The sequence below is a fragment of the Pseudorca crassidens genome, chromosome 11 (genome assembly GCF_039906515.1).
Source record: "Pseudorca crassidens isolate mPseCra1 chromosome 11, mPseCra1.hap1, whole genome shotgun sequence".
In the NCBI taxonomy this organism is placed as follows: domain Eukaryota; kingdom Metazoa; phylum Chordata; class Mammalia; order Artiodactyla; family Delphinidae; genus Pseudorca; species Pseudorca crassidens.
In genome coordinates, this window is record NC_090306.1 from 28,508,427 (window position 1) to 28,520,650 (window position 12,224).

General features: G+C 41.9%; 1 long non-coding RNA gene across 1 annotated transcript in view; it reads left to right on the forward strand.

Annotated features, from left to right (window-relative positions):
• The first annotated feature begins 617 nt into the window (after positions 1 to 617).
• The window catches only part of LOC137201781 (uncharacterized), a 42,932-nt gene continuing 31,325 nt past the window's right edge, over positions 618 to 12,224 (forward strand). Inside the window, exon 1 of the long non-coding RNA XR_010932319.1 lies at positions 618 to 977. This is a non-coding gene — a long non-coding RNA (uncharacterized lncRNA). The remainder of the gene's footprint in view (positions 978 to 12,224) is intronic.

The following is a 12,224-nucleotide window of genomic DNA, read 5'->3' on the forward strand; positions in this document are numbered from 1 at the left end:
TATGACATGACTCTCATCCTCATGATGGCAGGAGATGTGTTGCACCTTCAGCCATCATGCCTGTTTCCCAATCAAGAAGAAGGTAGGAGGACCACAGGTCTTCTACCTAATGGAAGCCCTTCCCATCAGACTAAATTTACATACCATTGGTCAGAACTGTGTCATATCTCCACCGCTAGCTGGATTGCAGCTCGGAAAATTGAATACTTAGCTTTCTTGTCTCTGTGTTAGAGCAAATCAAAGGAGAATCAGTGTTGAGTGAACCAATTCTTGATTAAAGCAAGGATGGGAGAGAGAAGACATCAGTTATTTAATGAGCTATTCATTTATGTTATGTTTATTTCCACAGTCAGATGAGAGACTAGGGTTCAGGGAAACTGCAACAATTACCCAAAACGTAAAGGTAGGAGTCCAGCCCAAGTCATTCCAACTCCAACATTTTCGCTCTTGAAAAGAACTTTCCTTGCTTTGGACAAGAATGTAGAGTTTCCCTTTAAGCACCTCAAGCCAGAGTAATGGTCTCCCCGAGTCCCCACTTCGGGCCGGTGGGGGTGGCCGAGGGCAGCCGAAGACGTGCGTACATGCGTACGTGCGTGCGTGCGAGCGTGCGAGGCCGCGGGGTGGGCCGCGCGCGCCGCGAGTGTTCCAGCCAGGACCCCGGATCGTTGTGCTCGCCTCACGCCGGCCCGAGTTCGCAGCAGCGCTGGGGGCCCCGGGCCTGTGACCACAAAGAGGGAGCCGAGGGCCGGGCGGGAGCACGGTGGCGGCAGCTGAGGCCCAGGCCAGGCCCCCTCCCCTCAGCCTCCCGCCTGCCCGTCTGCCACGCCCCCGCCGGCGGCGCCGCGCCCCTCCCCCAATCGCTAGACTAACGCGGTGCGGGGGCCGCGCGCGAAGACATGCGGGAGAAGCTGGAGCTGAGGCTGGAGTCGCTCTTGGGGACCGAGCCCGCCGTCTACCCGTGGCCGCTGCCGGTCTACGTAAGTGCCGCCCGTCCCCTCCTCCCGGACCCCCTCCCCTCTTCCCCTACGGCGCGCGCTGAGCCCACCGAGAAACGGAGCGACTCGAGTCTCCAGACCCTCTTTGGATCCCCCCTTCCCGCCCCGCCGTGGTTCTCCGCGGCAGTTTCCAGCCCCCGCGCGCAGGGTGGGCAGAGGGGAGCCTGCGCCGGCCGGGGGCGCCGACTCGGCCGCGGGGACCCCGCGCTTCCGAGGGGCGCCCGAGCCGGTCTGCGGTTGGCTCTGCAGGGCTGGGGACCCCGGTCCCCCCGGGCCTGGACTGCCGGCGGGCTTGCCCTTCTGTACTTTAGGATCTGACATGTAGGATTTCTTTTTCCTGGTAGTGTATTCTTAGCGCTGTCAACGTGCTTAGTTGGTTTTTTTTTTATTTTTCAGGGCACCCTTTCCTCCCTCACTCCAGTTTTTTTTTTGTTTCTGTTTTGTTTTGTTTTAGTTAGGCATTTTGTCCCTCTGATCTTGAGTGGGTGGGCTGGCAGGACACTTGGAGAGGAGGCGTTCTGTCCCCTGATCTTGAGTGGCCTTTGGAAAATGACAGGCCAGTCGGAAATTTACACAGGCGTCCGGTGATTGTAGAAATGCAGGGTGTCCGGCTAGGTGGGCGCTCGGCCTCTCGTCCCCCGTGGCGGCGTGGTGCGCGTGTTCCTTGTCTCAGGGTTTACGCTTGGGCCCCGCAGCCCACCTTCCGGAGGGAAAGCGCAGCGGGCGTCTTGGGCCGGCGCCTTTGGGGCGCCCTTTCGTGCGCTCGGCTTGCGGGGGACCGTCCTCCAGGCGACCCGGCCCTCGCGCGGGCTCCGTGTGTGTCAGTTTGTGGAAAGTGTGTCGCGGCCGGGGTCGGGGTCGGGACGCTGGGACCGCCTGGGAGCCGATGTTGACTCCCGGGCCCCGGTTCCCCGCAGTTATCTGAGGTCCGAGGGTTTCCAGCCCGCCACCGCGCACTGGCGCTTTCTATTTTTTGCCCTTCCTGTGCCTGGAGGCGCGGCTGAGCCTGAGCTCAGGCTTTTCTGGTTGGGTAACTCCGGGTGGCCCTGGTGGGCGGCCTGAGCAGTGGGCAGGGCGGGGAGACATCCCAGGGGAGGGACACTGAAAGTGGGGAGAACCTTCAGAAGTCCAGCTGATCCACTTGCCTCGCCTCCCCGCCCCTCTTACTGCACTTGTCATGCACGGGTTGGCTGGCCGGCACATTTTCCAAAATGTAATCATTTGTTTATCCTTAGTAGCCGTGAAGCATAGTTCACTTGTAGTGCACAGTTTTAGGAGTTTTGACAGATGATCGCCGTCAGGAGGCAGAGCAATCCTGTCATGCCATTGGCTGCCCTTTGGCGCCAGCGCGCCTCTAGTTTCTTGGCCGCTAATCTCCTGTCTGTCTCTAAGGTTTTGGCTGTTCCAGAAAGCCAGATAAACGGAACAACAGCATGTAGCTTTTTGATTCTGGCTGCTTTAGCTCAGCAAAACCTATGCGAGATTCATCCCGCGTTTGTTTTTTGTTGTTGTTGTTTTAAACATTGATTTAGTTAGTTATTTACTTGGCTGTGCCGGGTCTTAGTTGCGGCACATGGGATCTTCATTGGCGCGTGCAGTATGTTTTTGTTGCAGCGTGCGGGATCTAGTTCCCTGAGCAGGGATGGACGCCGGGCCCCCTGCATTGGGAGCGCCGAGTCTTAGCCACTGGACCACCAGGGAAGTCCGTCATCCCTGTTGTTGCGGGTATGAGAAGCCACTCCTTTTTCTGGCTGTGTTGTATTCCATGTTCCGTTTGTCCATTCATCTGCGGGTGGCAGGACTTGTGGGATGTTTCCAGTTTTGAACGGATCAGGAATAAAGCTGCTGTAAACATCCCAGGGCAGGTTTCCATGTGAACTTGGGTTTTTACCTCACTTGAGAAAATACTCAGGAGTGGGACTGGGATCTGTGCGAAGCGTATGTTTAACAACACTTCTGCATCTTAGAAATTGGTATTTTTGAGTATTGGAAGAGTTTAGAAATGCACTGTGACCCAGCACCCAGGGACTTGAAACGAAGTTGAAAGTTCATCTGGAGATGGTCACGTTGTCCCCGTCTCTGTCTTTTATTCGAGGCAGAGCAAGGCCACAGATTTGTAACCCTTGTAAGGAAGGCTTCGTGTGTCCAGGCCCTGGCAGGACCTGGCTTTCTAGTGGTGGGCGGTGCTGAAGTGGAGAGAGCGTCTTTCCCTTGCTGGCCGGACCTCGCTTGGCAGGGTGCGGGGTGTGCTGCCTGCCTGGCCGGGCGCTCTTTCTGCCGGTCAGCAGCCGTTCCTGGTGTGTCTGTCCTACTACCAGGCAGGCGGTCAGGGGCCCTAGTGAAGTGCTCAGCGAGCCGCAGCCTTCCCAAAGCTTTGCGGGTAATGTCTGCTACCCTCCCATTTCCCTGCTGAGGAATTTTGCTTTCTCATGGGAAGTGAGGGGGCATTCCTTTTAAGAGTTCATATTTTGTGATGACTCGATGCTGAATACGTTAAGAAAATGGGCTCCTTCCAGAAGCTTAACTTCTTAGAAGGTCAGATTACTCATGTGACCGCACGTTTGAAATGAGTGAGCTTGTTTGTTCATTGATTCATTCATTCTGCAAGCACCTCCTGGATATTTAGAGTGAGTGTTCCAGGGGGCGCGGAGGACAGTAGACAGTATTCTTTTTTTTTTGATTTTTGAATTTAATTTAATTTATTTTTTTATACAGCACATTCTTATTAGTCATCAGTTTTATACATATCAGTGTATACATGTCAATCCGACTCGCCCAGTTCAGCACATCACCACCCCCACCCCACCCCACCCCCGTGGCTTTCCCCACTTGGTGTCCATATGTTTGTTCTCTACATCTGTGTCTCAACTTCTGCCCTGCAAACCGGTTCATCCGTACCATTTTTCTAAGTTCCACATACATGCGTTAACGTACGATATTTGTTTTTCTCTTTCTGACTTACCTCACTCTGTATGACAGTCTCTAGATGCATCCACGTCTCAACGAATGACTCAATTTCGTTCCTTTTATGGCTGAGTAATATTCCATTGTGTATATGTACCACCACTTCTTTTTCTATTCGTCTGTCGATGGGCATTTAGGTTGCTTCCATGACCTGGCTATTGTAAATAGTGCTGCAGTGAACATTGGGGTGCGTGTGTCTTTTTGAATTATGGTTTTCTCTGGGTATACGCCCAGTAGTGGGATTGCTGGATCATATGGTAATTCTATTTTTGGTTTTTTAAGGAACCTCCATACTGTTCTCCATAGTGGCTGTATCAATTTACATTCCCACCAGCAGTGCAAGAGGGTGCAAGAAGCTAACCTTTTAGCTTCTTTTTGTTCCTTGATTGTAGTTAAGCTCCACCTTGCCTCAGGGCCTTTGTATTTGTTTTTCCCATGTTTTGGAAATATTATTTCCAGAAAAATTGTCCATAAATGATTCCTTTCTATTCTTTGGCACTCATCTCTTAAAGATATTTTTTCCTTGATTGTCCTACCGGCCTAACTTAGTCCCAGTTTATCAGATTACCTTACTTCTTTCACAGAATAATCATAAAAACAAATATTATCTTTGGTGTCTCTTTGTATTTAGATGAACTTCTTCCCAAAGAACTCAAGCCCCACAGTGACAGAGGTTGTTACCTTTCTTATCCCTTATTCTGTGTCTTAGAACTGTGTCTGGCATGTAGTAATCACTCGAGGTCTGTTGACTGTGTAAAGAATATGTGAGTAGATGAACAGATTTGGAGTTATTTAAGGTCGCTCTTAATGATGGCTGGTGTTGGTGATTAGATTAAAATTGTAGGTTTTAGAGTTGGAAGTGATCTTGCTGAGTCTCAGAGCTACGGCAAAACTCTCCCTACTGTAGCATCCCTGACAGATGATCAAGTCTGAGCTTGAATGACTGTATATGAAAGACCCTAACCAGGGCAACCTCGTAGCTTTCTTCAAGCAGATCACAGCCTTCTGTGGGAGTTTGCTCCCTATTAGTCAGCTGTAATTAGGAGAAAACGGTTTGATTTACCCAGAATCATCTTCTCTCAGTCTCCTCGTTCTAGTTCCTAGAGAATAGACAGGACAGAGTTTCCTCTAAATTACATCCTTTGGGTTTGCACTCCGGCTTGTAACAAAATAAGCACCACGCTGTGGCAAAATTCCCCTTGATTGTCTGCCACTTGTTGCTACATTCCTTGTTAGTGTTTAGAAATAATTTGTCTTAATGGTCCACATTATAATTGATGGAGTACAGAAGTAAAAGAGATCTCGGGGTTATGTCAGAAGCAATCAGACAGATATTTTAACTTACCCTTTTAATGTATTTAATGCTGACACTGTGAGGAATTGAGCAGTATAGTCAACGCGTTATTGCCATTGCTGAAAAAATGTCTTTATGGTGAAATTTATGGTCACTTTGAAAGCATTAGCTGATGGGGGAATTGTCAGCTACATCTTAGAGCACTGAGCATTTCTCAAAAAGTTGTGATACAAAACACCCCTGTCTTTTCTTGTATTTCTGTTACATTCACCTACTTCACAAAAAGCATTCGTCATATTCCTGAAATAATGATGGGCTTAGTTGAGATTCTTTTGGGTCCTAAGGGACCAACATGTGTGCATAATAGTGTCAAGTTACACAGAGCCTGGATGTTTGGCTCCAGACTGAAAGCCCCATGGAGTCGTTTTTTCACATCTGTTCACCAATGTGTATGAATGGGAGAAAACCAAAGTTCTGGTTTGTTTGATCAAGGGGAGCCACACTCCTTTTACTTTTGCTGTGACAAACAAGTAAAGAGGTGTAAAATATCTGAAAAGAGCCTCTTAAGGTTTGGTAGAATGCTTAAGTGGGATGTAGAGAATATAAAACAAAAAGAAAAGCAAGTGAGTACTGCTGGCAAACTTTTTCAAGGACAGCTAACAAGTTAATAATAGTAGTAACAACAATAGTAAGATTGATTTTCAAAGACTTAAGAGTGGGGTGGATTCCTAACCACTCTACATGTATTAATTCCACACCACAGCCCTGTAAAATGGGTGAGGTTATTAAGCCCTTGATTTTCAAAGAGGAAGTGGAACACAAAGAAGTACCACTCCTGAACTCCCACCACTAATAAGTGGTGGAGCTGGGGAAAAAAGATCCAGGCAAATTAATTTTAGAGTTAGTGCTCTTCACCCGTAGGTTATATCCCACAGGTAGTATTTGCACATTTTTAAATCACTTTACAAATACTATTTTTACCCCTAAAGTACACAGGGAATACCCAGGGAAATTGGCATTCTAATTATTTTTATATCTTTGCCAATAATCTGTTAACTAAAATGTTTCCTTTTTTTCTGATACTTTTACAAGTCATTAATTGAATGTTGCTCACTTTTAAGGCCAATCTGTGAGACATTATTTAACTTGTCTACTCTAAAGTTCCAGCATTAACTCAGGTGGGGCTTCACCAAGTACTGATCATGGGACCTTGGCCTCTCATTGCCTCAGTTTTCTCATTTGTAACATGGGTATAATAATAGGCTTATTTCATACGCCTATGAGGAGGAAAACTATATATATATGTGTGTGTGTCTATATATATGTATTTAAACAGTGTCTTAGAATAGTGTCTGGCACGTGATAAGCATTATAGAAGTATTGACTGCTGCTACTAGTACTGTTATTATGAGAACTAACTGTTGAGAATAATCCTTCATATAGTGGTTTATTCCACTGAAGGTAAAGGAAACTCATAGAATATTAGAAATCAGATTAAACACAGAAAGCCAGTAAAATATACCAGGACAGAAGATGATGAGAGTGTGAAAGCATAGAGGAAAAAAAATGGTTTTTGTTTTTCTTTTTCTTTTTTAAGGAAGGAAAGAGCCTAGAAATAGGACAAAAACTATTCATTGGCTATACTGACATGGAGATCGCTGGTGACCTTCATAAGTAAAATTTCAGGACAATGGGCAGAGAGATTATGGTGAGAGAAGTCAGATGGATGTAAATTATAGAGTAAATGGGACGTGAGGAAATGGAAACAATATATGATGATAACAATTTTGAAAAGTTCAGACATGAATTGGCTAAAGAAGATATGCAGGGATTAGAGGAGGAGGGAGGCTTTCATGTTACACGTATAGTTTTTAACATTTTAAGTTGGAGTTACTAGTCTAGAATGAGGTTGAATTTTGGCAAGAATCATTCATAAGGAGTAGATGGGTTGTAGAAAATGCAGTGCTGTGAAGTACTTGAGAAGATGAGAGAAAATGAAATGCTATCTGTAGTGCACGTGGCCTTTGAACTTGAACTCCTGTAGTGAAAGGGAATACAAAGATCAATGCAAATGCTAATGAATTAACGGATTTGGCAGTGTACTATTTACTGACTTCTGTGTTCCTAATGAGTTATGAAGCGCCTCACCAGCTCAGAGTGAAGGAAGTAGAGAGGATGGAGGAAAATTTGAGGAGGGTAGGGAAAGCTTCTAAGAAAATAGTCCTTAAGGAGAATTAGAAAGAACTTACTGTAAGTCAGAGCAATATTTCCAGTCTTGAAAATCCATTTGAAGTTGGTGATTATTAATTTATTGGAATACCAATTTGCCCTGCCACATGATTTTTCTCCAGCTACCTGGATATAAGTTACACAGAGGCAGAAAAGAATGAGAGATAACAATCGAGGGAAAATACAATTAGTATTTTTTTTACCTTTTTCCACTTCCCTGCTCCAACTCTGGGGAGCCTTCATGGACATGGCTGCCCTCCCAGCCTCCAGCAGCACTCTGTTATCAAAGAATTCAAAGAAATGGAACATAGGATTCCAACTTATTAATTTAGCAAAATCAAAAATTGTATATAATGTTTTCTGTTGGCAAAGATTTTTGCAATATAATTTGGTTCCATCTTTTGACAAGTAATTTGGCAATGTCTAGCAAGATAAAAATGTTAATAGCTTTTTACACATTAATTTTAATTCTGGAAGCTTATGCCGATAAATAATTTATAATCCAGAAAATTATTATATAAAGATGCTCATTGTCATGTCATTTGTAATAACAAAAAATTGGAAACACCTTTAATTGTTAACAATAGGAAAACAGTTTAGGAAATTATATCCACTTAGTAGAAAATGACACAGTTACTATATTATACTTACAAGATGATGGAGCAAAATAAAATAATGCTTAATAAAGAAAGAATGAAGAAAGCCGACCTAAAATTGTGTCTTCCTTATGACAGTAATTATGTAAACATATCAATATTTATTAAAACTTACAACCAAAATAAAGTTTTAAAAGCTCTGTACCAGTAATGGGGATTTTATGTTTGTTTCAAAATATTTTTTAACATAACACTTATAATTTTGTTTTGTCTGCTCCTTTTCTTAAGAATTTCTGATTATTACCTCATTTTTCATTTCATAGTTTCAAATAAAGTCAGCAATTTTATCATCAGAGAAGATTAGACTTATTTGACAGTTCATAATTCCAAGTTATTTGGTATAAAAAGACCATATACACTTGTAGGCGCTTTCAAAATAAAATTTCGAGAATTTTTTTTTTTTTGCTTAGTCTTTCCTAGTATGGAGATTAAGCAAACTACCTAAAATTGCTAGCCATTCTTTTTTCATTTTTCTCATTTTATTGATTTATCTTGCCCTTCACAGAAATGATAACAAATGAGTGTGCAGTTGCATCTGCCAATTTCTTAAATCCTCTATTATCCACATTATGAAATCATACTAGTATGAATGCTTCCAGTATTTTCAGAGCTCTTTAGTTAGTATACTTTAGCATTCTGTATGAAGTATCTTATGTAAGTGTAAAATTTAGACTCAACTTCTGGAAGCTTTTGATTTCTTAGTTCAAAAGTGAGAGATCCTTAGTTCAGCCATAAGGTTAACAATTACTTGTATAGTAAGAAGCTCCTCATTTATTGTTTTATGGGTACCTGGCAGTTTTCTTGCCATTTCTCAGAAGTTCTCTATTAAACACATCCTCCCTCCCTCCCTCCCTCCCTCCCTCCCTCCCTCCCTCTCTCCCTCCCTCCCATTCTCTCTCTCTCTCTCTCTCTCTCTCTCTCTCTCTCTCTCTGTCTCTCTCTCACACACACACACACACACACACACACACACACACACACACATTGTGATTAAAAGCACAGATTTTGGCATTATGAAATCTAAGGTTCAATTTCCAGTTCTGTAGTTTCTGGGCCACTTCACTTTAGGCAAGTAACCTAATGTCTCTGAACCTTGTTATTTTCATCTGTAAAATAGAAATTACAATTATATCAGACAATCCTCAAAACATCCGTAATGATTTTAGAGTTTCAGAGTCAGGTAAAAGCAGGCACTCAGTAAATGGCTAGTACTTTTATTACTTTATTATTATTTAGGTCTTGGTTTTCCTTGAGTCTGTGAGTCCCCATAATGAAATGTAATTTCCAGTAGATTGAGTAAACCTGTTTTCACCAAAAATTTTAACTGAGTTCATTACTTTCTGTGCAACCCAGATTAGTTTTCTGCCTCTTTTTCTGTGCCGTATGTAGGTGTTCAATAGATTTATTTCATAAAGGTATGAATGCATGAACGCGTAGATGAATTTTTAAATGCTTCTTTTTGAGAAGGTAGAACAAATGTGACACAGTACAACAGATAAGAAAATAATCCATGGAAAAAATGGCAAAGTCATGTATGTGCCCAGGGCCAGCCTAAGAAGAATTGCCTTTTTTTTTTTTTTAAAGGAAAAATGTGTTGAATAGCTTATTTTAATTATTTTGAAAAGTTAAGTACAGGGACTTCCCTGGTGATCCAGTGGTTAAGACTTCACCTTCCAGTGCGGGGGGTGTGGGTTCAATCCCTAGTCGGGGAGCTATGGTCCCACATGCCTCACAGCCAAAAAACCAAAACATAAAACAGAAGCAGTATTGTAACAAATTCAATAAAGACTTTAAAAAGTGGTCCATATCAAAAAAAGAAAAGTTAAGTACAAAAATTTGCTAATGATTTACATATTTAGGACCAATAAAATACTGTGAGATTAGCTGTACTAAAACAGAATGTTGAGCTACATTCACATTAAGTGACATTATATAGTCTAAATTTATGGAAAACTTTTGAGATGGTGAGTGACCTTTGAGCAGAAAAAGACAGAAGGAGAAATGGCCTTTTCTACATTCTATCGTGCCTCTAAGTAAAATGCATGGTAATCTAGCTACAAAGCTATATGTCATTTGGCTTTAGGCACCTACTGTGATTTACTTTGTGAAGATCAGATTTTGCCATGGAGAGGATTTGTAAAAGTATCGCACATTCCAGTACCGTTGGCAACCACAGCTACCAAAAACTCCAATTTAAATTGATGAACCTAATATCAGATGATAGTATCATTTCCTTGTGGGTGTTCTGGGAAGAGGTGGGTAGGAAATGTATAAAAGTGAATACTTTATTGAGTGAAATAACAATTCATCATTTTGAAAACATAAAATACATTAAAGTTGTTATAGCATCATACATTAATGTTTCACTGTATTTTAGACATGGCCTACAATCAATGTTTTCTGCCCTTTGAAACAGAACCATGCTTGTGGTATGCATTAATCATATAAAAGATTAAACACTGGAAAGCAATTCAGCATTTAAAGACAATTTGCTTTGATTTATTCAGTGGGTTCTCCTAAAAAGTTAATACCAAGAATTATTGCTTGTTAAATTGGAGTTACAAATTCTTTCAGAGTTACTTAGTATTTTCTTTAATATCAGTATCAAGGAAGGCAAAGCAAATTTACATATTTATTAGGAAATACAGGCACATAATCATAAAACAAGAAAACACAACGTTTTTATAGACTTTATTTTTTAGAAGTGTTTTAATTTTACAGAAAAATTGAGGAGATAGTATAAAGTGTTTCCATATACACTATACCCATTTCCCTCTATGATGATCAACTTATATTAGTATGTTACATTGTTACAATCAGTGAACAAATATTGATACATTATTGTTTACTATAGTCCATACATTAGTCCAGTTCCTTAGTTTTTACCTAATGTCCTTTTTCTATTCCAGGATTTCATCCCAAGCATCACATTACATTTAGTTGCCATGTTTCCTTAGGCTCCTCTTGGGTTTGATAGCTTCTCATATTTTCCTTGCATGACCTTGGCAATTTTGAGTAGTTAGGTTTGTGTAGGATGCCCACTACTAGAATTTGTTTGATGCATTTTTCATGAATATTGGGATTATGTGTTTTGGGGAGGAAGACCACAAGAGTAGAAGGGTTATTTTGTCAGATCACATCAAGTGTACTGAGGTCGACCTTGATCACCAGACTGAGGTAGTGTTTTTCAGGTTTCTCCATTGTAAAATTACTGTTTTCCCTTCTCCATATTGTACTTTTTGGAAGGAAGTCAATATGCTCAGCCCACAACTAAGGAATAGAGAGTTATGCTTAAGATGGAGTACTACATAAACTATTTGGAATTCTTTTGCACTGGGGATTTATCTATTCTCCCGCATTTATTTATGTATCCAATTATTTATTTATATCAGAAGAACTCATGGATTTTTATTTTATACTTTGGGTTATAATCTAATTCTACGTTAGTTACTTTGTTCCTCAAATTGCTCTAGTCCTGACCCTTGTGAACTCTTTTCAGTTCAGTGGCTCGTGTGCCACTCTGAGGTATCCCCATCCTATATATTTTTTTGGAACTTCCTTACTTTCTGACACTATAAGATGGTCTTGTATGTAAATCTTGTATATTTACTGCCCCAGTCCTAGAATCAGCTATTTCTTCAAGGATAACTAGGTCTTTTTAGTGGAGAACAGTATTAGACAGCAGGATCTGGGTGTGGGGTGTGCTAATTGCTGCCCAGATGTCATTGCTTCTAGGTCTTCTCAGCTGACAGAGCAAAGAGATAATATGTGTGTACATTACCCATGTATATGCACATATCTATAAGTATCTCTCTACATAACCATGTGTATTAAGGTAATATGAAGCAATATTAAGCTAAACATGAATGTATATTGATGTTTCCAACTTTAATCTGTTACCACATAGATCATCTTAGCCTCATCTCTTGCTTATCTTTAAATTTCAACTCCAGCCAAACACTTGACTTTTAGAAGTATGAAAATCGAATTGTAACTACTTTGGGAAGCCACATCATCTAGCAGAATAATTCTTAAAGGGCAAGGTGTATATCATCAAATTTTAATTTACAGTCAGCAGTACTTTGT